This window comes from Pongo abelii, chromosome 18, assembly GCF_028885655.2.
Source record: "Pongo abelii isolate AG06213 chromosome 18, NHGRI_mPonAbe1-v2.0_pri, whole genome shotgun sequence".
NCBI classification, from domain to species: Eukaryota; Metazoa; Chordata; class Mammalia; order Primates; family Hominidae; genus Pongo; species Pongo abelii.
Window position 1 is genome coordinate 5,386,558 of NC_072003.2, and position 27,954 is coordinate 5,414,511.

The 27,954-nt window shown below is 45.8% G+C and overlaps 1 long non-coding RNA gene across 1 annotated transcript in view; it reads left to right on the forward strand.

The window, feature by feature from the left end:
- Window positions 1-15,981, forward strand: part of LOC129050680 (uncharacterized) — a 35,108-nt gene extending 19,127 nt beyond the window's left edge. The window contains exons 2-4 of the long non-coding RNA XR_008514390.1: window positions 8,195-8,415; window positions 9,803-14,337; window positions 15,220-15,981. This is a non-coding gene — a long non-coding RNA (uncharacterized LOC129050680). The remainder of the gene's footprint in view (window positions 1-8,194; window positions 8,416-9,802; window positions 14,338-15,219) is intronic.
- The last annotated feature ends 11,973 nt before the right edge of the window (window positions 15,982-27,954 follow it).

The window sequence follows — 27,954 nt, forward strand, 5'->3', positions numbered from 1 at the left end:
CAAAAAGTCTCCCAAAAGAGAAAGGCCCTAGACTAGGCTTTTATGCTGATTTCTACCCAACTTATAAAGAAAAACAAACACCAATTCTTCTCAAACTATTCCCAAAAATTGAAGAGGAGGGAATTCTTCCTAACTCATTGTATAAGGCCAGCATTACCCTGATATCCGATGAAGACAAGGTCACAACAAAAAGAGAAAACTACAGGTCAATATTCCTAATGAACATAGATGGAAAAATTCTCAGCATAATACTACCAAGCCAAATCTAATGATGAATGAAAAAGATAATATACCATGATTAAGTGGGATTTATCCCAGCAATGCAAAGATGGCTCAACATACACAAATCAATACATGTGATACATCACATCAACAAGATGAAAGGCAAAAACTATCTGATCATCTCAGCAGATGCAGAAAAATCACTCAGTAAAACTTACCATTCCTTCATGATGAAAACTCTCAACAAATTAGGCATAGAAGGAACACTTCAACATAAGAAAAGGCATATATAACAGATCTACAGGTAACATCCTACTCACTGGGAAAAATTGAAAAGACTTTCCTCTAAGAACTGGAACAAGACAACGATGCCCACTTTCCCCACTCTTATTCAACACAGTATGGGACATCCAAGCCGGAGTAATCAGACAAGATAAAGAAATAAAAGGCATCCAAGATGGACAAGAGGAAGTCAAATTGTCTCACTTTGCAGATGACATAATCTTATACTTGTAAACACAAAAACCTAAAGACTCCACCAAAAAACTCTTAAAATGGATAAATTAGGCTGGGAGTGGTAGCTCATGCCTGTAATCCCAGCACTTTGGGAGGCCAAGGTGGGTGGATCACTTGAGGTTGGGAGTTTGAGATCAGCCAGGCCAACAAGGTGAAACCCTGTCTCTACTAAAAATACAATTAGCCAGGCATGGTGTTAGGTGCCTATAATCCCAGCTACTTGGGAGGCTGAAGCAGGAGAATCGCTTGAACCCGAGAGGTGGAGGTTGCAGTGAGCCAAGATTGCACCACTGCACTCCAGCCTGGGCAACAGCGTGAGACTCTATCTCAAAAGACAAAAAATAAAAAATAAAAAAAAAAATTAAAAAACGGATGTATAATTCAGTAAAGCTTCAGGACACAAAACCAACAGACAAAAAGTAATGTTTCTATATACCAGTAACAAACCAGCTAAAATAGAAATCAAGGAAGAAATTCTATTTACAATAGCTACAAAAATAAAATATCTAGGAATAAACTTAACCAAGGATGGGGGAAAAAACCCCAAAAAACCTCTACAATGAAAAGCACAAAACACTGATAAAATAAATTGAGAAGGACACAAACAAATGGAAAGGCATCTCATGTTCGTGGGTTGGAATAACTAATACTGTTAAAATGACAATACTACCCGAAGCAATCTAGAGATTCAGTATAATCCCTATCAATTATATTCTTCACAGAAACAGGAAAAAAAACCCCTGAAATTCACATGGAACCACAGAAGACCCCAAATAGCCAAAGCAATACTGAGCAAAAAGAACAAAGCTAGAAGCCTCACACTACCTGATTTAAAAATATACTGCAAAGAGACCGGGCGCAGTGGCTCAAGCCTATAATTGCAGCACTTTGGGAGGCCGATGTGGGCAGATCACAAGGTGAGGAGTTCGAGACCAGCCTGGTCAACATGGTGAAACCCTGTCTCTACTAAAAAATACAAAAATTAGCCAGGCCTGGTGGCAGGTGCCTATAATCCCAGCTACTCGGGAGGCTGAGGCAGGAGAGTAACTTGAACCTGGGAGGGAGAGGTTGCAGTGAGCCAATCTTGTGCTACTGCACTCCAGCCTGGGTGACAGAGCAAGACTTCATCTCAAAAAAAAAAAAAAAAATACAGAAAATAACAAGTGTTGGTGAGGATGCAGAGAAACTAGAAATTTCATACACTGCTGGTAGGAATTAAAATGGTGTAGCCACTGTGAGAAACAGTTTGACAACTTCCCAAACAATTCTACATCGACTTGCCAAATGACCCAGCAATTGTACTCCTAGGTATAGGCCCAACTTGGGCTCTTTTAATCTACGGAAAATGAACTATGGGTACTTGGCAAGAACAAAGAGGGAGAGAGGCAGAAATGCTGCCATGAGGGCACATTGATTGGTCTCTAGTACACATGGCTCCCACTGCAAATGGCCTCTAAGTGACTTCATCAGTTGCTCATAAAAAAATCACCCTCTGCTTCAATCGTGGCAGAAGAAATGTGGATTGGACCTGGTGAGCCACGGTAAGACTGACTGCTAAGCTTTATGAATGATGAGGGGAGTTGCACGTATAATCTTGACTATACTAGATTTTTTATTTTATCCACTGTCTTGAAAACCTAACTCTTGACTAACAACTGACTTTCCTGTACTTGTTGTTGACTCTAAGTAAATTTCCAATTCCGACTCTAAGTAAATTTCCAATTCCACATAGTCCAAAGATGATGTGCTGAAAAAATCTCTCAAAAGAAAAATGCTAAGAATACAGAGGCATAGTTATACGGCAAATTTTGTAGAATTAACACAAATTGCACTTGTTGGTATAAAGCACAAAACATTTTCATGGGTAAAGAAAAAAGTGATCTTCATTCTAGTAGAGGCTGCAGGATGAAGCCGATCAAGGTGCTTGCCCAGCCAGACCTTGGGCTCTTACCAAATTTGTGTTAGAGTCAACTCTGATGGAGTCTGTATCTCAGTAATCGTTTTTTTTTTTGACATGGAATCTCGGTCTGTCTCCCAGGCTGGAATGCAGCAGTGTGATCTCAGCTCACTGCAACATCTGCCTCCTGGATTCAAGCGATTCTCCGGCCTCAGCTTCCCAAGTAGCTGGGACTACATGTGCGTGCCACCATGCCCAGCTGATTTTTGAATTTTTAGTACAGACGTTTCATCATGTTGGCCAGGCTGTGCTCAAACTCCTGACCTCAAGTGATCCGCCTGTCTTGGCCTCCCAAAGGGCTGGGATTACAGGAATGAGTCACCTTGTCCAACCTCAGTCATCTTTTTATCCTCCACACCTGGCAAGTTCTAGACGCACTGTGGTTCCATACAAGTTTGTGGAATAAATAGGAGACAGATAGAAAGTGGGAACTCTGGAAGTAGAGAAGATTCCAGAAATTGTGCATATTTCCCAGAGACTGTGGCCAAATCCCTCAGTCCTGCCAGAGTTTCTCTATCTGAACTCAAACCTTACGTGTGGGCCCAAGCGCAGTGGCTCACACCTGCAATCCCAACACTTTAGGAGGCTGAGGTGGGCAGATCACTTGAGGCCAGGAGTTTGAGACCAGCCTGGCCAACGTGATAAAACCCTGTCTCTACTAAAAATACAAAAATTAGCCAGGCATGTTGATATGCACCTGTAGTCCCAGCTACTCGGGGGGCTGAGGCACAAGCATTGCTTGAACCCAGGAGGTGGAGGTTGCAGTGAGTCAAGATTATGCCACTGTACTCTAGCCTGGGCAATAAAGCAAGACTGTCTCAAAAGAAAAAAAAACCCGTATGTGTGGACCCTGTTACAGAATTATTGTTTATATGGACAATATGTACATGGGTGTATGTTAAGAGCATGAGTCATCCACAAGATTTTAGCAAAGTCCATATAGAAAGCTGAATGCTTTGGGCTTCCACTTGCCTTGCTGCCTCTGTCCTCAGAAGGAGGCTTCATCCTTCCATGTAACCAGCAAATCCTTTATGCAGAGATGTACACAACACACTCTTCTCCTTGGCTATGATGCCTTGAAGGGCTACTCTTGGTGGCCCCTGGTGCTCATTTCAGAGTAGTTCAACTTAAGGTGATCAGCTTTCATGCCAATCACTCTACAAATCACTCCTATTATGACCAATTATTCTAAATGATTTATTGAACTATTACTTAAAGAAATGTGCACAAAGAAGAGGTCAGCACAGTACTTTTCTTACAAACTGAACATACTGGCCAGGCACAGTGGCTCATGCCTGTCATCCCTGCACTTTGGGAGGCCGAGGTGAGCAGATTGCTTGAGCCCTGGAGCTCGAGACCAGGCTGGGCAACATAGAGAGACCCCCCTCTCTACAAAAAAATAAATAAATACAAAAATTAGGCAACAGTGGTGGCACATGCCTGTAGTTCCAGCTACTTGGGAGGGCTGAGGTGGGAGGACTGCTTGAGCCCAGGAGGCAGAGGCTGCAGTGAGCCATGACGGTGCCACTGTGCTCCAGCCTGGGTGACAGAGCAAGATCCTGCCTCAAAAAAAAAACAAAACAAAACAAAAAAAAAACGGAACATCTCCATATTACCGACACCCAATTCAAGAAACAAAATATTACAGCCCCTTCCAGGATATTCCTGGGGTCTCTTCCATCTCTACTAACCCCTGACTACAAACAGCCTCCACCTATTTCACCTGACATTGTACTTTATGAAAGCAGCAGTTCTCAGATGGGGCTATTTTGCCCCCTGGGGACATTAGGCAATATCTGGAGACACTGGGGGTTGTCTGTACTTGGGGGGGAGTTGTGTTACTCCATCCAGTGAGTCCAGGGATCCAGGGATGCCGCTCAACATCCTAAAATGCACAGGGAACCCCCACACATACAACAGAGAAATTGCTGAGCCGAAATGTCAGCAGTGTCACAGCTGAAACCCTGACACACAGAATCACACAATATCTGCTCTTTCTTGCTCAGGATCTCTTTCATTCTAATCATCTCATAGGAAACAGAAATGTCATTTGGAGGCAGGTAGAGTCCAAAAAGAAGATACAGAGTGTTTTTTTTTTTAATCAGCCTGGTGCCTTTAGAGCTAGGATTTGGTTTCCATTCTTTCTGTCTCATTTTCAAGTGATTTTTCTTCAAATGGCATCTGCTGGGCTCAAGACCCGGAGATCCCCACAAAGCTGAGATTCACATGGGAATTTTGTACACACCCACACAGGTATACACTGCCATTTACGTGCAGAAATCCACCCACAGATACACACATCCGGAGACCAAGACAGAAAGCAAACTCCACCATAAAAGCACAGTCCCCCGAACAGGAGAAATGCACCACTCACTCCAGGGAGGTACCTATTTGTTTAATTCAGCCTCTGATAGTCAGGCTGTTGCCAAGCCCAGCTCTGAAAGTCTTCCCCTCTAGGAAAGAGAGATGGATTTTTTCTTTACTCAAGAATATAGACCTAAAAAAACAAACACTTCTGCATCTCAAAGCAGGCTCTACCTCCTGAGCTACACGTATTGATCAGCGTTTTAGTGTCAATTTTCTTTTATTTGAACTGGAGAAAAATATAACCTAATTATGTTCTTACTGACAGTTTGGAATCAGCCACACTAAATCCAATTCTCTGGGTTCTCAGGATTAAGGTGTTTAATTTGGGGGACAACAAAGCAAAAGCATTGGTCGTGTTTTAATGTAATTAGTACCGAATATATCTAAGGGGTTCAAGTATCACTGTAGCAAGAAGCTCATTCTGCAGTAAAAGGGGGATTCTGCCACTAGGATTGAGTTAGGGTGGTTCATGGCTGCACCGTTTTATCAATGTCTCCTTAAGAGTCCATGGAATGTGGAATGGGAAAGACTGAAATAGTCCAAGTCTTGGCTAAGCTTCTATTAAGGGGTGTTAGGAGCTGATAAAATAACCTGGTCTTTACAGACATCCCACACTGTAGTTCTCTAAGCTACAGAATCTCAGATTTTTCTATTTTATAAACAAGTAAAAATATTTTTTTAATTTGAGAACCAACATAAGGTTGCTATTTTTTTTTCTTTTTGGTAAGAAGGAACTTTTTTAAACTACCAGTTTAACACACACACACACACACACACACACACACACAGAAATTCCACCATGATTGGTCAGAATAGGTGAGGTTTTGCTGCAATAACAAACAACTCCTAAATCTTGGTAACTTCGAACATCAGAAGTTGTTTTTCTCACTCATGCTACATCTGCAGGAAGGTGTGGGGTCGCTGTTTTCCATCAAACTTGCCCTAAGACTAAGGCTAATGGGGGTTGCATTACCTCGAGTATCACCAAGCAGGGAACAGAGGGAGAAGAATGCTAGAGAGCCCTGTACTAAGAATTAAATGCTCCAGGCTAGAAGTCTCACACTGCACCTCTGCCCCAGCCTACTGGCCAGTACTAGCCACATCCCCTCCCCCACCACAGGGCAATGCATGAAGACAGGAGAATTGGATATATTACAAATTTCTACCCCATGGCATTTCATAAAGGAGAAAAAATGCAAATACAAAAATGTTTTAATAGAATAGAATATGTACATTTTTAGAACAAAGAACAATCCTCCAAAAAGGACAGCTGGTGGTCTTTCACCAATGGGCACATTTCTGTGACATTGTCTCTGTTTTTCTATTTTATCCTTGACCCATGAAGATTTTATACAGACTGTCCAAAGAACACAATTTGGGGACCACTGCTCTAATCAGGTGATGAAAACGGCCCCAAGAACAGAGCACATTCTCCTTAGCAGGGCCAGGGTGGCCACGTTCTCACCATTAATGCACAGACATCCACCTGCAGCATCCTCACATCCCAACATCAAACGGTGGCTCTCTATAGCTTGATTCTAACGCCCCTTGATCTTCATCATCACTGTAAAGCTCTCTGGCCCCAAGATCTAACATCACCACTCTAGCTACATCCTGCAACTGTTCCCCTCTCCTGCCTCCTCATCCCTCTAAACTTCTCTTCACAACCTCATGTTTCCTTCTTGCTTTACCTTCCTGCTCAGCCTGGACCTTACAGTCACCTTCTTCTTGTAATGTTCTCCTAAACTCGTTCTTCCCTGCCTTCTGCCACACCCACCTGGAAAATTTCCATACCCCATTGATGACTTGCCTTGCAACTGCCTAAGGGCTGCTGAATGATACTGGAAAGAATCACAACATGGATCTGGTAGTTCCACTAAATAATCTCACCATCCAACTCTAGAGTAGACTTCACTTCTGTTCAGCAATATTTTTAAGCATCACAAATAAATTCCAAACCATACTTGCTAGAACAATTGACTTTAAACCTCTTCCGTATCTCAAAGCCCCCCAAACCCATCCCTAGGGGTTTCAGAGCCCACTCAGAGTTGAGTTCTCTCAACTCACTTCCATCTCACCCCTAGATCACTGTATCTTGACCCTCTTCCTCCGCCTTTCCCATCTCATAAGGAGTAGCATCCTTCTCCTTTCCAAAGCTACCTTCTCCACTTGCGCCTCATTTGAGACCTCCCTTTATCACCCGTTCCCTTGGAACTCCCATGACTCACCACCTTCACTCCTCATTTCACTCATATTTTGCACCATGTATGTGCCAGGCGTTTAACATATAATCATGCTTAAGTCTCCACATGCTAACAAGAAAAGCCTTGATTATCCCTGCTATGCCCTCAAGTCATTACCCTCCCCGCTCCCTTCCTGTGTTCCCAAACTTTGTTGATCTTCATCAATCCCTGTGATGCAGATGGCTCCGAAGTTTGCGTCGTATTAGGTTGGTGCAAAAGTAATTGTGGATTTTGCCATTAAAAGTAAAGGCAAATATAGCAATTATTTTTGTACCAGCCTAGTATCTTTTCTCCTTCTACCAGACTTTGTCCCTGAGCCATCTCATCACTCATAACTACCTCCTCCATGCAGTTGATACCCAGATCTGTATTATTCTACCGAAAGTCCATTCCCCAACTTTCTCGGCTAGAATAACAGAAGCCCAATTAGAATTCATGCCACCAGTTTCCCACCACCACCACCACCACCACCACCACCACCACCACCATCGCCCTGACATTGTTAGTAAAACCATCTCTTGAGTGGAGCTCAAAGATTTGTAATCTCCCACTCCCCAGAAAGATAACTTCAGACTCAGCCTAGAAGTAAAGATCATCCAGATATGGCCTCAACTACCCTCCAACCCACGTCCCCTGTGCATCCCTTTGATGCCCCCTTCAGTGGAGTTAAAATGGTGTCAGTCTTTTTCTTTTCACATACTCCTGGTGTTCTTCCACAAATACAATTTTCACCTCTTGAATATTTTCAAGGATTCTCCATGCTACACACAGTGAAATCCAAACTCCCCATCAGGACCCCAGTCTTCCCAAACCCTCTTTGCACTTTTCTGCCTCCATGCTTTTCCTTGGGCCATCCTCTTCTCTAATATAACCTTGTATATTACTCTAGGTTCTACAGAGAAAGAGCAGAGAGATGGAGGTAGAGCTATACACATAGAGAGAGACAGATTGGTTTGTTGTGAAGGATGGCTCACATGGTTATGGAGGCTAAGGAGTCCTGGAGTCTGCAGCCAGCAAGCTGGAGACCCAGGACAGCCAATGATACAGTTCCAACTCGAGTCCACATCTAAAGTCAGGAGAAGATTGATGTCCCAGCTCAAATATAATCAGGTAAAAAGAGCAAATTCTCTGTGACTCTAACTTTTGGTTTTGTTCAGGCCTTCAGTGGATTGGATGAGGCTCACCCACATTGGGGAGGACAATCTGCTTTATTCAGTCTACAAATTAAGTGTTATCCTCATCCAGAATACCTCAGAGACACACCCAGAATAATGTGTAGTCAAATATCTGGGCACCCCACAACCCAGCCAAATTGATACATAACATTAACCATCATGTCTCGCTTCTACTCTCCCCCCATTACTGCATGTCCAAATCCTTCCCTTATTACAAGACTTAGTTCAAATGTCGCCTCTTAACTAAGCCTTCCCTGCTAACCCCAAATATTAATAGAATTGGTCTCTCCCTTCTCTGATGTCTCAAAATATGTTGTGTATTTCTCTTTTACTGTATTTATTACAAACTCCCTTATAAATCAAGACAGTGATTCCCAGACAAATTACCAAAAGAGTATAAAAGAAGTCTTCTTTGAGTGTGAAATATCTCATGGAATACAGCATATGGCCTCTTCATGAAGAAACTACTGGGAGAGAAGAAGACAAGCTGGAAGAGGCCAGGGAAAGGGGGTTAGTACAAAGCACAATGAGGCTGGGCTCATACAGTGGCTCACACCTGTAATCCCAGCACTTTGGGAGGCCGAGGCCGGCGGATCACGAGGTCAGGAGATTGAGACCATCCTGGCTAACACGGTGAAACCCCGTCTCTACTAAAAATACAAAAAAGTTAGCCAGGCATGGAGATGGGCACCTGTAGTCCCAGCTACTCAGGAGGCTGAGGCAGGAGAATGGCGTGAACCCGGGAGGCAGTGCTTACAGTGAGCCGAGATCACACCACTGCAGTCAAGCCTGGGTGACAGAGCAAGACTCCATCTCAAAAAAAAAAAAAAAAGAAAGCACAATGAAATGTCAGTGGATGGGTGCCTATAATTTCTAAGGGAAATAGAGTATAATCCAAGAATTTTATAGCCAGCTAAATTATTGCCCAATCAAAATAGGCAAAAGACACTATCACATGTTCAAGAACTTACAGAATACAGTATTTCTGAGCTCAAAAAAAAAAAAAGCCTTCATAATAAAATTTAGTCAGCCAAGAAATTAAAAAAATAAGCAACTTGTGAATTGAATGACCATGACAAAAGGCTAGTGATGAGAGGTGAATCCATTTAAAAATAGGACTATGATTGCAGAACAGAAAGAAATGGTGGTCAACCTTAACAACATAAAACAACCTAAAAATAACTAATTTCCAGGGGTAAAGGGAGAGACTGTAGGAAGTAGAAGTGGTAATGCCCTTTATTAAGTCAATTAATCAGGTCTAAAATTGAAACTTGGTTTTAAATATATAACTTCTTGTTTATTTTCCTCCCTAACTACCTGAGGATCAACCACCATGATGAACGACACAGGAACTACCTGGACCAGGAAGTTCATGACAAATCGACCGCTCCAGAGGAAACAAATGATCACCAAAGACCTTCACCCCAGGAAGGCAACAACATGTAGAAGACCACAATGGATGTCATCTTCATATTAATAGTTGGACTCAGAACCCACTTTGGTGGTGGTTAAACAATGGGCTTTGGCATGCTATCGGGTTCTTTGAATTATGCAAAGAAAAATGAACTGAAACATAGACTTGCAAGACACGGCTGGCATGAGAAGACGACGACCTCAAGAAAACAGCAAAAGGAATGCAAGGGCAGAATGAAGTCAAGAGGCTGCAAAGGCCAACGTCGGTGCTGTCAAAAAGCAAAAGGAGTAAAGATTTTGCAATGCCTTTATTTGCAGTGACTGTACGAATTTTTCATGAGATGGTCAACCAACTGTAAAGACTTCTACATATATATAAATCATCTTAATGTTTTTCATCATCTTTGATTTCTTAGATGTTCTAGAAACTGATTTTTGGTAAGAAAAAAACTACATTTATTTGAGTTGACCAGTTCCTTCAGTTCCACTTCCATTTCTTTTTCTTCTGATAAATTTAAACAGCATTCAATTTGCTACTTCTTGTTTTTAAAATCTCATTTTGTGTGATCACTGTTCACTTAATATTAAGGAGGTTTATTTCTTGAGGTCATGAGATTTGACGTGACTTCTCTCCCTTTTTGTACTTTTCAGTATCCATTAATTTTTTTGAGACAATGTCACCAATGTCCTTCATATTAATATTTGGACTCAGAACCCATTTTGGTGGTGGTTAAACAATCATCACCCTCATTGGAGTGCAGTGGTACGATCTCAGCTCACCAAACCACCGCCTCCCAGGCTTAAGCGATTCTCCTGCCTCAGCCTCCCCCGTAGCTGGGATTACAGGCACGCACCACTACCGCCTGGCTAATTTTTGTATTTTTAGTAGAGATGGGGTTTCACCTTGTTGGCCAGGCTGGTCTTGAACTCCTGACCTCAAATGATCCACCTGCTTTGGCCTCCCAAAGTGCTAGGATTACAGGCATGAGCCACCGTGCCCAGCCTTTTCTGTATTAAATTTTTAAAAACACAACATTTAAAATAAGTCATTCTTTTTGAATCTACTTTGTATTATAGGTATCCAAATACTCACCTATTCTCTCTTATGTGATGACAGACTTGTTGAAATGTCATTTAATTTTGTGGCTCCAGCCCCAGGGATTCTGACTCTGATTCTAAAGGGTCTGCAAGCAGAGCGAGCAAGCCGCCTGGATGATTTTCTTACAGGGGTTTTAAGGGCAGGAGTTGGAGACACCCTGATGCAAAAGAAAGAACCCTCAAGGAAGTTGGCCGTACATGTATTTTCCTTCCTAGCACTGGAAATGACAGAAAGATTATCCAATCAGTACCACTCATAGCACCTGATTATATGTGTATGAGGAATTCAGAAATGGTTTGATCAAGACTGAAGACCTAAAAAGAGGCTCTTCTCGGATGCCAAGTCCCCATCTCATGCGTGGTTGAGTTAGCAGAAACTGAGGATGATGCTTCTTCCTCCAGCATTGGTATCCCCTGGATTTTGTTCAGTAGATGAAGTACCTCCATCCCCCAACATCCCCAAGCTCAATCCCAGTTTCCTCACATACACTTTTTTTTTTTTTTTTTTTTGAGATGGAGTCTCGCTCTGTCACCCAGGCTGGAGTGCACTGCAGTGGTGCAACCTCAGCTCACTGCAACCTACACCTCCCAGGTTCAAGTGATTCCCCTGCCTCAGCCTCCCGAGTAGCTGGGATTATAGGCATGCGCCATCATGCCTGGCTAATTTTTGTATTTTTAGTACAGCGTTTCACCACGTTGGCCAGGCTTGTCTCAAACTCCTGGCCTCAAGTAATCTGACCACCTCAGCCTTCCGAATGCTAAGATTACAGGCGTGAGCCACCATGCCCAGCATCCTCACTTACACTTTTACAGAAGATCTGATCATACCCACTCCGCAGAAGTCAGAATGGCCCCCACGTGGTGTTAAACGGGAGTGAAAACTTGAGTTCAATCAACTGAGGGTGACACAGAAACATGTCTCCCAAAATGCTTTTGGCAGCTCTGCTGATCCATAACCTGGCTCAATTTCAGGGCAACACCTCCACTTAAGCTGCACTGGCTTCCACTAGAGTAAACCGCGTTAACTCATGGTAAACATAACTGAAGGGCAAAAAGATTCTTTTTAAAATGATTTTTGTCTCTCACTTACCAACACACGCTGGCCTCCCTAGAGCCTGACTCCATTCAGCACCTGTTCCACTGAGCACCCACTGAAAGCTCAACTCATGAGCTGAGAGGACCCAGACATCAAAGAGTTTACAGTCCAGGGAAAGAACACACCTGAATACAAGTGATGACAATGCAAGACAGAGTCAAAGAGGCCAACTTGAAGTTTCGGCAGATTAGCACCAAAGACTAATTCCCAGCCCAGCTCCCAGAGCCAGAGCCAGAGCCAGAGCCAGAGCCAGAGCCAGGCTAGCTGTATGAGCTCAGCTGGGAGCTTTTGCAAACATAGGTCCTAGCTGAGCCCCTAATCATCAGACTGGGAGTCACTGGGAGTGAGTTCCAGGAATTGGTTTAATAAGCACCCACACACATGATTCTGATGTTCCTAAGGGTTGTAGAAACATGGAACTATGGAAAACACTAAAAAAAAAAGGCACTAAATAAACCTATAAATATTCACTACCATCCCAGGCATCATGAGGACGTTCCACGTGCACTATTTACAATACTTAGTATAACCTGCAAGGGAAGCATTCATTCATGACGATGGGCTTTTTCAGGATCAGAACCAGCCCTGGGAATGCTTGAACCTGCGCTTAAGGTCACCCCTCCTCCCCACAGGAGGGGGCTCACATTAAGGAGCAGGGGCCAGATGGGAAATGGAGTGTCGTTTTATTATGAGACCACAGTGAGAGACGTTTTTTTTTTTCCCAGAGTCTCATTCTTGCCACCCAGGCTGGTGTGCAGTGGTGCAATCTCAGCTCACTGTAACTTCCACTTCCCAGGTTCAAGCGATTCTCCTGCCTCAGCCTCCCGAGTAGCTGGGACTATAGGTGCCTGCCACCACACCTGGCTAATTTTTGTATTTTTGAAAGAGACAGGGTTTCACCATGTTGGTCAGGATGGTCTTGAACTCTTGACCTCATGATCCGCCTACCTTGGCCTCCCAAAGTGCTGGGATTACAGGTGGGAGCCACCACGCCTAGCCTGAGACTTTCAAGTAAAGCCACAATGGACCACAGAGCTTAGACATCAGGGCTAATATGGAATCTCTGTCATTAAATCTTGAGATCTTATTATCTTTGCTCAAAGAAAAAATAATCACAATTGACATTGTGAGGACAAGACATCTGAATGTAAACTTGATCTTAGAGGATATTAAGGAATTACTGGTAATTTGATTAGGTATGACAATGGCCATATAAAAAATGCCATCACGTTTTTAGAGGGAAAGTAAATTACGTAGGGGTGAATATCATGATGCAATGACATAACTACTGTAAACTATTTTTTAAATACTTCAGAAAAACAAATGGAGTAAATATTGCAAATGTTAATAGTTTTTAAACATATGTGATGGGTATATGATAGCTCATTAAACCGGTCTGTCTATTTTTATGTGTATTAAAAATTTTTCATAATAATAATAATAAAAAAAAAACCTTGGCCAGGCACAGCGTCTCATGCCTGTAATCCCAGCACTTTGGAAGGCCGAGGTGGATGGAGGACTGCTTGAGCCCAGGAGTTTGAGGCCAGCCGAGGCAACATGGTGAAACCTCATCTCCACAAAAAATAGACAAATTAGTCAGGCATGGTGGTGTGCACCTGCAGTCCCAGCTACTCAGGAGGCTGAGGTGGGAGGATCACCTGAGCCCAGAAGGTCAAGGCTGCAGTGAGCCAAGGTCATGCCACTGCACTCCAGCCTGGGTGACAGACCCTGTCTCAAACAAACAAACAAGCAAACAAAAACCCTCTTGATCCCATTTCCCCAAAAAATGATTTTTTTGAGATCTTACCATCTCCTGGGCTCGGTGCAGAGTCCAGGAAATCAAGACAAAGTACAGCACACAAGGAATAAGGAGGGAGGGAAGTGTGGGGGTTCTGACACTGTGGACTCTCCCAGCTCAGTCGACCCATGCACCTGCTTCATGGAAGAGAGGAAAGAAGATGAGTCACGCCTTTAACACACAGTGACCTTCCTCACTAGTAAATGTGCCTCCAAAAGTGTCCAAGAACTCAGTGCCAGAGCCAGGCTGGCTGCATGAGAATCACCAGGGAACTTTTGCAAACATAGGCCCCTACTGGGTCCAAATGTATTCATCTCTTGAAGAGGAAGAGAGAGGCAGAACAAGGAAAAGGATGGGAAGAAACCAGCCTTGTGCACAGGAGGATGCTGGGATTCCTCCTGCACGTTTAGTGCAATGCATCCAATTTCACAAGGTCACAGAAGCTCAGAGAGGTAAACCTGCCCAAGTTCTCATAATTTGTAACTGGCAAAACCTGCCCAAATCTCTGTCTCTAGAGATATTTCCACCTGCTTCAACTCTGGAGCTGTCTTAGTTGTAAAGATGACAGATTCCACTCATCACTCACTTTTGTTTGCAGATATTGCCTAAGGTCCCTTGTGAATATTTAGGTCAGGGCTGTTTTTTTGAGTTTTCTGTTTGTTTGTTTCTTGTTTTTTTTACAAAGCAATCTTGTGGAAAGAACCCAAAGTGGCTCCCCCATTTAAGACCCTGTAAACAGGGAGACCAGAATCTGGAGTCCTAGTCTGGTTTCCACACCTTCCTTAGATTTCCCTGGGTGTAAAATCCAACAACAATCTTTGACGAATTGCCTCCCCTAGAGGACAGATGGGGGAAGTGTTAACTTTGGTTTTTTTTTTTTTTTTTTTTTGTCTTTTTTCAGACAGAGCCTCGATCTGTCGCCCAGGCTGGAGTGCAGTGGTGCCATCTTGGCTCAATGCAACCTCTGCCTCCTCAGCTCAAATGATTCTTGTGCCTCAGCCTCCCGAGTAGCTGGGACTACAGGCAGACGCCACCACACCTAGCTAATTTTTGTATTTTTAGTAGAGATGTGGTTTCGCATATTGGCCAGGCTGCTATCGAACACCTGGCCTCAAGTGATCCACCCCCTTCAGCCACTCAAAGTGCTAGGACTACAGGCATGAGCCACCATGCCCAGCCACTTTGCTATTTTATTTTAATAGACAGCTTCGAGGTCCAGTATGAGTTCACAGATTAGGGAAAGTCACAGGCAAAGAAGAATACTTTGCATTCAAATAGTAGAATGTTTTCATTTTCAAAGAGCTCTCACCTGCCATCTAATCTTGTTTTCCTAGGAGTCCTGGAGGAAAAGTAGATGTGGTTTCCAATCCCACTTTCCAGAAGAGGAGACTGAGGCAGAGGCTTTGCAGATACACAGAGGACATGTGAGGACAGGTGAAGGTCATGATCATTGTCAGTCCCCTCCCTCAACTTGACATTCCCAGATCTGGTGGACTTCCAGCCAGAGGAGACAGAAGGACTGGATCACTCAACTCTGCCATGGGTGCCGGGACCCAATTTTTCCCTGGCTAACTCGGTCACATCCTGTCTGGGATCTCCAACTACTACCCATCCCACAAGTCTCAGCTAAAACAGCAATTCAATGCGGAACTTATTTCTGAGGCTCCAGGATTGGGCCAGGCCCTCTCCATGGCTCTCTGTGCTTCCCCTACTGCAGAACTTAGCACCCGTATGTCACTACTTGTTCAAACATGTGTCTTTTGTATGCTCTCCACATTATCTGCAGCATCTGCCAAGAATAATAATGAATGGTAAAACCTAATCTCTATTGAATGTCGATGATGCACTTTTAATGTGACATCTTATTTAATCCTCACTATATCTGCAAGAGTAGAAGCTATTAGTAGCCAATTTTCAGATAAGAAAATCAAAGCACAGTTTCTATAACTTACCCAAGCAGCTAGCTAGGAGGCAGCTCAGTTTGAGCCCAGGGAATCAGATTCCAGACACCATGTTCTCAATTACTAAAGCAGATACCTCCCCAGAATCTAGTAGGTGGTTAATGAGTCTTTGTGGAATAAATGAACAGAAGGACAAGCAGATGGATGGATACACAGGTGGATGGGTGGATAGATGGGTGGATGGAAAGATGGGTGGGTGGGCAGATGGATGAATGAATGGATGGTTGAGTAGGTGAAGGGATGGCTGAGTAGGTGGAGAAATGGATGAGTGGGTGAATGGGTGGAGGGATAGATAAATGGATGGACGGGTGGGTGGATAGATGGGTAAATGAGTAAATGGGTGGATAGATGCATGGGTGAGTGGATGGATAGATGGGTTGGTGGGTGGGTAGGTGGATGATAGCTGGTGCATAAGAGAGTGGGTTGGATGGATAGATGGGTGGGTGGGTGGATAGATGGGTAGGTGGGTGGATGGATGTATGCATGTCTGGATGGATGGATGGATGGATGGATAGATGGATGGATGGACGGAAGGGTGGACGGATGGACAGACAGATGAACAGATGGACTTGAGCATTTATTCGGGGTCCTCCAAAGAATTGAGTGATTTCACTATGGTGTGTCCTCACCTGCAGGCGGGTGGGCAAGGGGGCTTATCTCTGTAATACTCATGATTATGGGTAGTGCTCAGCCTTAGTCGCCACTCTCAGAACACTTTATTGACTAGGAAAGTCAAAACTGGCATTGATAACTAATGCAAGTTACAGCTATAACTAACAGAAGATGTTGAGTGATGACAGCTGGGCAACCAATAATCAATAACTTGGCTCTGTCATGTTACTGCCATGCTGGGCAGGTAGAGCCAGGGGTTCCTTAATCCCTCTATCACATTGAGGATGCTTATCAAGATTTCCCCAACCATGGGGACAGGGATCTTATCAAATACTTGCAGTTCACCCCAAAACGTTCACCCTCTTCATTCCACCTGCACATGACCTTCGGCTCAAAGACATTTCCAGTCCTCCAGGTCAGCCCTTCTTCCAGCCTTTGAATTAACCCTGATGACCACCTGCCCATTGGGTATCTTCACCTTTCATCACACGGCCTTTTCCAAGACTATCCTTCAATCCAGCCCTCACTAAACGCTGGAACTGTTGTTGACAAAATCCAGAACAAGCTGGGTGGGGGATGCAGGTGGGAAGCAGGCTGTAGTAATGGGGAAAATTTCTAAGCAATCTCGAACACAGGAAAGAAACTGAACAGGTAAGAGAGAGGCAGTCCAGACAAGAAGTGTTAATTTTACATAACTGAACCTGAAGATCAGGGCGGCATGGCAGACCACAAGATAAATATGATATAGACTCCTTTTTAAAAAAAGGATAAACATCCACCCTTTCCTACTGACAACTGTGCTTCACATACTGCTAAGGTCTTTAGTAAAGGCGAGTCAGAAAAACTGGGTATTTTATGCAATACAGTAAGAAGGCCCATAAGCAAGTCTGTTCCTGACACCACCTTCTAGGATAACCCCTGTGATTCTGGTTACACCTGTCCTAAAGTTGTCTGTCACTCCTGCCGTTGGAGGACTACCATGAGAGAAGAACCATAGTGAAGTGGTTAAGAGTGTGCACCCAGGGAGGAGCCAGATGGCTTCAAACCATTACTATCTAATACCGAGCAAGTTACATAATGTTCCTGAGCCTCAACTTTCTCATCTGTAAAGTGGGTATGACGTCATCCATTAATCAAATTCTAGGTGACCATATACTAAACACCAGAGACACAAATGACAATCAGGAACAGGCATGGCCCTGGCCCTCATGGTGACTACCGTCTTGAAGGGGAAGGATGACACGCACAGAAATAGGAAGCCGTAGCTGAGCTAGTGTCTACCACAGAGAGGCACCTGGTGTCATGAAAGCAGATAACGGGGTTGCTGTGACTGAATCAGTGTGGCCAGGCGTCCCTGAGGTTGTAGTGACTGCACTGTCAGATGAGACTGTGACCAGGTGAAGAGGCAGAGAGAGGGAAAACCTTTCCAGGCAGAAAGAGCAGGATGTGCAAAGGCCCTGTGGCAGGAAAAGAGCAAAAGATGTGCAAGAGCCTGAAAGAGGCCAGAGAGAGCAAGTGAATATGTGGATAATCACAGCACCCACATCATACAGGACTTGCAAGAAATTGAGACCCTCTCTGTAACAGATTCAGTAATGACTAAATAGAAACTATCTCTTAAAAGCACAGGATGAGGCTCCTTGGTGGTATTTCCCATGTGAGGCTGCCATGGACTCAGAGGCCATGTTCAACCTGCCTGTAGACAACCTCCAAGCCAGCTGGACACACATACACCCTCAGGCTGAGAATACCCCGGACAGAGTCCTGGATGCTTGAAGTCATGATAAGTATCCAGAATGACATAGAATTCTAGCCAGGCATGGTGGCTCACACCTGTAATCCCAGCACTTTTGGAGGACGAGGTGGATCATCTGAGGTCAGGAGTTCGAGACCAGCCTGGCCAACATGGTGAAACTCCCTCTCTACTAAAAATATAAAAAAATTAGCCGGGTGTGGTTGTGGGTGCCTGTAGTCCCAGCTACTCAGGAGGCTGAGGCAGGAGAATCGCTTGAACCTGGGAGGCAGAGACTGCAGTGAACTGAGATTGCACCATTGGACTCCAGCCCGGGCAACAGAAGTGAAACTCCGTCTCAAAATGGAAGAAAGAAAAAAAAAAAGAATGACACAGAATTTGCTAAAGAGGGAGAAAGGGCTTTCTTCCAAAGCTAGGCCTGGTTTCTACAGAGTCTTTCAGATGAAAATTAAGCAGCTCTTTGCAAGCACCTGAGAGGAGAACCCCTCACCCTGATGAATCAGGCACACGGGCAGAACCGAGACAATTGGCTGCGTGCATGTGAACAAGCTTATGGTGGAAATGCAGTGCTTTATTTGTTTGGGGTGGTTTAATCACCAGGAGGGAGAAGCTTCTAAAGCAGCATTCAGAGGTGGCTGTTGCCTGGGTTTTCTGGAAGGCGGAGGCAGTGAGGATGAGGGTTTCCATTTCATCTACAGGCCCCTTGCAGAAGGAGCTGGGGAAAGCTTTGCAGCCATCTGCACACTGTTTGCCATCTTGTCTGGCTGGTAAGCTGAGCTCCAGATGGGGGCGGATGGAATAGCTCTTGCCACCGTATTTGGAGAGAGATGGCAGGGAATTTAGCCCCCGTGGAGAAGACAGGAGCAGGCAGGTGCTGGACAGCGCTGCCTAGGCCCCTGGAAGTGAAGTGTCCAACCCGACACCCTCTAGGTGCCACTAAAGCAGCCCAAGAGGATCCTCTCTGTCCATCTCCATCCTGGCACCTACAGACACTTGGAGAGGTCCTTCACATGGGAACTCACAAATGCACACTGACAACCCCCACACGGAACTCTCATATGTAACAAGTGAAAAGACAGGATGCCAGTTAAACTTGAATTTCAGATAAACAACAAACCATTTTTTAGGGTAAGCAAGTCCCATATATTGCATGGGATATATTTGCACCAAAAAAAGAAAAAAAAAAGGTTAATGAGAAATTCAGGTTTAATTGGACATCCTGTATTTTACCTGGCAAGCCTAACCCTGCGTAAACACAATCTCGAGCTTGAAACTCACAGAGAAGCCACCGCCGTGCTCACACACGTGCACAAACCCATATACCTTACAGAGGCAAGGGCTGTGATGACGGTCCCCACCCTTGCATACTTCTCTGTCCTCTGTCTGGGCTCAGAGTAAACAGGGGGTCACCTGGCATCCACGTCTAAGCTGGGCTTGGAGGTGTCCTAATCAAGCAGGATGCTGACCTGCACTTTCCCAGCTCAGCCAGGGCTGCAGCCAGGCCTAGCTTCCAGTCTCGGGCCTAGAACACACAGCACAGCCCCAAACCTTGGAAGAAGGCTTCATCTCAAGGGCCACTGGTTCAGGACCTATTAGAAACCCCTCTTCTTTCCTCTGTTTCTGCTGCCATTGCCCCAGTCTCTGACCCTGCCACTCAATCACTCTATAAACACAGCAGGTACTAGGGGTGGCTCTGGGCTCAGCACTCAAGACAATGCCCCCGGTAAAGCCACAGTCTAACAATGACAGTCAACCACGTATCAGCAACAGCCCTGCCCCACAGGTGCTGAGTGCGCACAAGGCCGGCGCTGTGAACGTGTTCTCAACAGTGATCTCACTGAACCGTCATGGCAGCTCTAGGATGCAGACAGCAGCATCACATTACCCCATTTTACTTACGAGAAAACTGAGGCCTGAAGAAGGCAAACACAGGCCTCGGGATTTGCAGTAACATTGCCAGGAATGTTTGAGAAAGCAAACTTCTCAGAGTGAGGCAGTCTGCCAGAGCTCAGAAGCCAGAGCTCCTGTTAGCAGGGGCTGGGGGGACTGTGGGGTGGGGGCAGACAAGCGGGTAGGGGCTGGACCCCCCCAGGACACCAGGGTGCAGACTGGTTTGAGTAAAAGAAAGAGAGGCGGTCGTGCCATCATCTGCAGAAGATGATGTCTACAGGGGACAGCACCATGTGAGCCCTTGGGGAGCCGGAATACTGGATGGAATTTTGCACAGGATGCCAATTAAGCACAGATCCCTCTCTGACCTAGACAGCCCACCTCCAGGAACATCTCACAGAAATGCAGGCACAGAGCACCAAGTGATGTCTGTGAGGAAATTCATCAGAACACCGTCTGAGACTGGGAAAAGGCAGAAACCATCCAAAGACGAATCGGTGCAGGGCTGGTTAAACGAAGCCTGGTGCATCCACACGTCAGAATAACTGCTGGGAGAAGAAGGTGGCACCCAGGTTCCAACGTGAGACAATGTCAAAGACATGCTGCCTGAAAAGCAGGCTTCTCCAAAGAATATATATAGCATTATTCCATTTTTACTTTTTAAAAAAGATTACAATAAACACTTATGTGCAAATGCATGTGCATGTGTGCACAGAGGAAAAAGGTGCGGACAGGAAAAGAAAACCGAACTCTGCGTGTTCTCACTCATAAGTGGGAGTTGAACAATGAGAACGCATGGACACAGGGAGGGGAACACCACAAACTGGGGCCCGTCGAGGGTGGGGGACAAGGGGAGGCAGAGTGTTAGGACAAATACCTAATGCATGCGGGGCTTAAAACCTAGATGATGGGTGAATAGGTGCAGTAAAGCACCATGGCACATGTACACCTATGTAACAAGCCTGCACACTCAGCACAGGCATCTCAGAACATAGAATAAAAAATAAAAAGAAATCAAAGAAAAAGGTGTGTAGAGGTATACCCCAACCCTTCCCAGTGTTAACTCTGAGAAGCAAGATCAAGAAAAGCAAATCAAAAGGAAGTTTTATTTTTTGTTTTCTATATAAATTTTTTTTTTTGTTTTTTTGTTTTTGGAGACATAGTCTCGCTGTATTGCCCAGGCTGGAGTCCAGGGACACAATCTCGGCTCACTGCAACCTCCTCCAAACTGCAACCTCCTCCTCACTGCAACCTCCTCCTCAAAGCAACCTCCTCCTCACCACAACCTCCTCCTCACTGCAACCTGCTTCTTCTGGGTTCAAGTGATTCTCTTGCCTCAGCCTCACAAATATCTGGGATTACAGGTGCGCACCACCAAGCCCAGCTAACTTTTGTATTTTTTGTAGAGACAGGGTTTCACTACTTTGGCCAAGCTGGTCTCGAACTCCTGGCCTGCCCGCCTTGGCCTCCCAAAGAGCTGGGATTGCAGGTGTGAGCCACCACGCCTGGCCTGCATTGCTTGAATTCTCAGACCACATGGACCCTCTCATCTGGCCCAATTGCAAGAGTCCAAGGCAGGAAAGGCAGAAAGCAGGGGCTTACCCCTCCATCGGGACAACGTAGAACAGAGTCAAAAAAGAAAAACATGAATGGATCAGTCAAGAGGGCCATGAATGTGCCCTCCCAGGCACCTACACCTTGCAACTTAAGCCGACAGGCTTTCAAGCTACAGAGTCTTCCTCCCCAGAGACTAGCAAGGACACAAGCCCTGGCCAGGCCCCTCCAGGAGAATGGTCTGAGGGACAAGGTGGGGTGCACAGTCAGGGGTGGCAGAAGGAAAGGGAGACACAAAGCCAAGGAAACCAGGGCACTCCATGCTTCCTGAAGGCCACCAGAACAGGGCGCTAGACATAGCCCCTGTGTACCTGTTTCTACAACAGTCTGAACACAAGGAAAAGGAAAACAAGGAAAATACACAAAGCCCAGCCTCACCTGGAGCAGGTTAAATAAAGGTGTGTGACATTGTCTTCATGTCCTTTGGAATTGGAAATCCAAGCTTCCTCTTCTGTGCCTTTAAGGTCCTGGCTGCTGCCCCACAGCTCCTTTCTCCTCCTCCCTCTTCCTCTTGTTCTGACTCTTTTTTTTTTTTTTTTTTTGAGGTGGAATCTTGCTCTGTTGCCCAGGCTGGAGTGCAGTGGCACAATCTCAGCTCACTGCAACCTCCACCTTCTGGATTCAAGCAATTCCTGTGGATCAGCTGCCCGAGTAGCTGGGATTATAGGTGTCACCACGTCTGGCTAATTATTGTATTTTTAGTAGACACAGGTTTTCACCATGTTGGCCAGGCTGGTCTCAAAGTCCTGGCCTCAGGTGATCCGCCCACCTCGGCCTCCCAAAGTGCTGGCATTACAGGTGTTAGCCACCATGCCCGGCCCTCTTGTCCTAACTCTGCCATCTCTTTGCAGTCTCCGCTGAGCAGCTTTTCCTGGGCCTGCCCTGCCCCCCTCCGGAGCTGCACTCTCAAACCACCCCCCAATGCCCCCTGGCCCTGGCTCCTGCCCCGGGGCTCTGATCCTCAGATGGTGAGGTCTAGAGGGTCACAGTGAGCCAGACTCCCTAGAGAAGCTAAGGCAGAAGCCCTGTGCTAGGCTGTGGGTAACCTGCCCCCTTCCAGCTGGGGCCGAATAGAAGGGGAAAGGCTGCCCCCAGAATACAGGGCTCTCAGAGGCCCTGGGGATCTGTGCTGGCAGTCAGGAGGACTGTCACCTCAGCGCAGTTGCCCGCAAGGAGGGCTGTGCAGGAAGCTGCATGTTGCTCAGAGAATAAAAAAAGGAAATTAAATGCACCATCTGGTTATTAGCAAGAGCTTTTGAGGCAGACACTTAAATATGCATGCCTAGATGTTATAAAACTTGGGGGAAATGTTAATTCCAATAACGCCAGTTCTTGTGCTCACAGAAACCATTCTTTTATCTCCCTTCCTAGTAATTTGGGGGCTCCATCCCTCAGAGTGGCAGCACCAAGACAGCTGGCCTCACTGGGTTTTGTAAGCTGTGCAAGGTGAGATCCCAAGCCCTTGCCTGGAGATCCATCTGAGGAAAATGTTAGAACAGGGCAACAAGTTGCCATTTCCTCCCCCCTTTCTCTTCCCCATACAAAAATCAGAAAGCACACTAGCCCAGTGCCCAGCCACAGTTGTGAGGAAACCCTACTCAAAATCCCGGGTTGTGCCCCTGATACCAAAGACCTGCAAAATTGGGACTCACCTGTTGCAACCCTAGCCCAGACTTGTGTACATTTCAAGGGTGGCTGGACCCATGGCCCCCTGGGACGTCAGGGTGGTACAAAGTCCTCTTAACCTAAGACTGTCAGGGTACAAGGACCAGCATTTTTTTTCCTTTTTCTTGAGGGCCAGATGGTAAATAGTGCAGCTTTGCAAGCCATAGGTCTTTGTCCCAACTATTTAACTCTCCATAGTGGCAGGAAAGCAGCCACAGACAATATGCACTGAAATGGGTGTGGCTGTGTTCCAATAAAACTTTATTTGTATGAACAGGCAAGGGGCTGGTTCTGGCCTGGGGGCTACAGCCTGCCTCCTCTGCTACAGGTGATCTCCAAGGGCCCATCCATCTCGTAGAACAGCAGCTGGCACACAGGAGCTGCTCAGATACTTGAAGGAGGAATGGAGAAGGCAAAGAGCCCCCAGTTTGCAGAAGTGAGGGTCTCCCAGCGGCACCATCCTTTGCCATCTCATGCCGAGGGACAAAGCCAGAGCAGGGCTCTCCACCAAGGCTGGGTTCTCCTCCAAGGAAATGTGGTAACAGGACAGAAAGCATCGTGGAAGGTTGGGGGCTTTGGAGTCCCATAAACCACAGTTTGCAAGACCAGGAGCATCCTGCACTTCCTTGCACACATCCTGGGTGGATGCTGGAGCATCTAGTCTTAAAGTGAATCTTTTCCCACTCCTCCCCCAGCTGGCCTCCATTACACTTCCAGCAACAATGTGGTGTATGTACACAATGGAATACTATTCGGCCTTCAAAAAGAAGGAAATCCTGCCATTTGAGACGACATGGAAGAGCCTGGAGGATACTACGTTAAGTGAAATAAGCCAGGCACAGAACGACAAATACCACCTGATCTCACCTATATGTGGAATCTAAAAAAGTTGAACTCGGCCAGGCATGGTGGCTCATGCCTGTAATCCCAGCACTTTGGGAGGCTGAGGCCAGCAGATTCCTTGAGCCCAGGAGTTCGAGACCAGCCTGCATAACACAGCAAGACCTCATCTCTACAAAAAATACAAAAATTAGTGGAGCGTGGTGGTGCATGCCTGTACTCCCAGATACTCAGGAGGCCGAGGTGGGAGGATTGATTGATCTTGGGAGGTCAAGGCTGCAGTGAGCCAAGATCACACTCCTGCACTACAGCCTGGGCAACAGAATGCAATTGTCTCAAAAAAAAGAAAGAAAAAGTGAAGAAAAAAGTTGAATTCACAGAAGCAGAGTAGAATGATGGCTGCCAGGGTGGGGACATGGGCAGATGCCAAAGGACACAGAATGTCATTTTTAGAGAGGAAGAATAAGTTCAGGAGATCCATGGGACAACATGGTACCTATAGTTAATAACAACATATCATACACTTGGAAATCACTAAGAGAGTAGATTTTTTTAAGTGTTCTCACCACAAAAAAATAAGTCTGGGAGGTGATATGTTATTTAGCTTGATTTAGCCATTACATAATGTATACATACTTCAATCACATCATGTTGTATACTCTCTTGTACATAATTTTTGTCAATTCAATAAATTCAACAACTCCAAAAAACAAGACATTTTCTTTACAAAAATAATTATTAAAAATAAAATTCAGAATTCTATTTTATTTATTTATTTATTTTTGAAAGAGAGTCTCGCCCTGTCACCCAGGCTGGCTGAAGTGCAGTGGTGCGATCTCGGCTGACTGCAACCTCTGTCTCCCAAGTTCAAATGATTCTCCTGCCTCAGCCTCCCAAGTAGCTGGGATTACAGGTGTGTGCCATCACACCTGGCTAATTTCTGTATTTTTAGTAGAGACAGTTTCGCCGTGTTGGCCAGGCTGGTCTCGAACTCCTGACCTTAGGTGATCCACCAGCCTCGGCCTCCCAAAGTGCTGGGATTACAGATGTCAGCCACTGCACCTGGACAGAATATAAAAGATTGTTTAATTCAACTAAAACATTAAAACAGATTATTTCTATAAGTGGTAATTTTTCTAACATGTTTTGGTCAAAATAGTCTCCTTACCCATCCACAATTAAATGGTTAATTGACATTTGATTGGATTTTGATAAAGTTTTCAAATCATGATTGACTTTTCCAATGTACAGTAAAATGTGTTTGAAAATATTTCATAAAAATTAATATTTAAAAATGGTCAGGCATGGTGGCTCATGCCTGTAATCCCAGCACTTTGGCAGGCCAAGGTGGGCCGATCACTTGAGGTCAGGAGTTTGAGACCAGCCTGGCCAAACCTCATCTCTACTAAAAATACAAAAGTTAGTCGGGCACGGTGGCACGCACCTGCATTCCCAGCTACTTGGGAGGCTGAGGCAGGAGAATCCCTTGAACCTGGGAGGTGGGTTCCCCAGGCTTAGAGCAAAACCCCCATCTTGTCTGTCTCCACTCTCATCCCAGGCAATCGCGGTCATTTCCACAGCCTCAACCACTGTCTACCCGGGATGCCTCCCAAGCCCGAGTCTCCAGCCCAAACCTGCCTTCCTAGCCCCAGACCCATCTGTCCTGGCACACATTGCCCCCTGGCTCCCAAGCAACCTCAGCCAATGAGTCCAGCGTCAACTTCCTGTCCTTGCCTGACACTGTCAGCCCTGAGATCAGACTTGACCATTCACCTCCGGTACCTGATAGGTCCGTCAGTCCTTTGGCACATATCCCGCGAACATTCCCCAAACCAGGCACCGGACTCCACACATCAACACCGTCATGTGAGTCACCAGCATCCCTGACAGGGACCCCTGTCCCAGCCTCCAACTCATCTCCTTCCTGTCCCTTTGAGTTCTGTGTCACATACCAGAGTCCACAAGAAGAAAAATGACCACCTTAATGAAATTAAAAGAATTGAGAAGACATTTCCCTATGGTCCAAAGTCTTTCCAACTGAGAAACACATATCAAGATCCAGCCTGCCGGCCCTGCGGTTAAATGTTCCTGAAATAATTAAAGCCCAGGGCAAGACAGCCCCCACTCCACAAGTATTCCCAGCACAGCAAGACTTGCTTCTCCGCAGGGGTTTGAAATGTTCAGTGTGTACCCTGCCCCTCTCTGTCATAGCTAACAGGAATGTGCTCCGTGTCTTCTTCCTGCTCAAAGGACCGTCCACCAACCTGCGCAGGCAGCACTTTCAGCCGGGGGGATGCGAGAACTTCCCACCATTTCCCACTTACGCACTGCATTCCTCAGGAGCCTGCCTCACAAATTACAAGAGCGCCACGGCAGACACACCACATTCCAGCGGGTGGACAGGTCTTCATGTCAGCTTGAAATATCGTCACCAGGGAAATATCTACATCTCCGGAGAGAGAGCTTCAGCCTGTGTAGTCCAGCTGTGCTCAAACGGAAATCCAGAAACCCAGATGTTGATCCAGACACCCTGACTCAGACAGCCAGCTCTGCAGGTCCCCAGCATGGGAATGAACTGGGTGGGCCACTTGCCCTGCCTGCCCACATCCCTGCCTCCAGGAATCATGGACCCTGAGAACCAGGGGGATGTGGTGGGGAACAGGCAAGTCTTGTGCAGAAAGCCAAGTTGCCACCCAAATCCACTCTGCAGTCCAGGTGGGTGATATTCTGGTCTGCACCACAGCAGTGCATGAGGGGATGGAGGATGGAGTCTAGACAAGCCAAATGTAAAAAGATATTGCCCAAGTATTTTGTGCTTTGTCTGTGTTACAATGCTATGCCCAGGACAGCGTGGTGGCTCACACCTGTGATCTCAGCACTTTGGGAGGCCGAGGCAGGCAGATCACCTTAGGTCAGGTGTTTGAGACCAACCTGGCCAACATGGTGAAACCCCATCTCTACTAAAAATACAAAAATTAGCTGGGTGTGCTGTTGGGCACCTGTAATCCCACCTACTCAGGGGGCTGAGGCAGGAGAATCACTTGAGCCCAGGAGGTGGAGGTTGCAGTGAGCGGAGGTCATGCCACTGCACTCCAGACTGGGCAACAGAGTAAGATTCCATCTTTAAAAAAAAATAAAAATAAATAAATGTTATGCGCAGCATTTTCCATGTACTGTCTTATTAGCTCAGTAAATCCCATATAACCTTCCTATGAAAGTGTATCTCATTTATCTCCATTTTATAGATGAGAAAACTGAGGCCCCTGGAGTAGTAGTAATTTTCCAAGACCGCATTGCTCATAAAGGGTACAGCAGGGACCCAAGCTCCACACTCTCACCCTCAAACATTTCCACAAGCGTAGACCAATGGCTCTCAACTGGGGTGGTTTTGCTCACGTACCACTCCCTTGCTCCATGGCATTTGAAACCACCTGGAGACATCTGGGGTAGCCAGAGCTGGGAGGGTAGAAGGCACCTAGAGGATGGAGAGCAGAGATGCTGCTAACCCTCCTACAATACCCAGGACGGCCCCGCCACCACCACCACTAATGGTCTCACCCCAAGTGTTGTCACTGTGCCAAAGCTGAGAAATCCAGGTTTCTCCTCAGCAAGAAGGGAAAATACCTGCAACGTGGATGCATCTCTACAGGAGGCCCAGGCTGACAATAACCTTCCTCATCTGGATTCAACCCTGGATGCTTTTACCTGGTGCATCCATCAGGGATTTCAGGGAC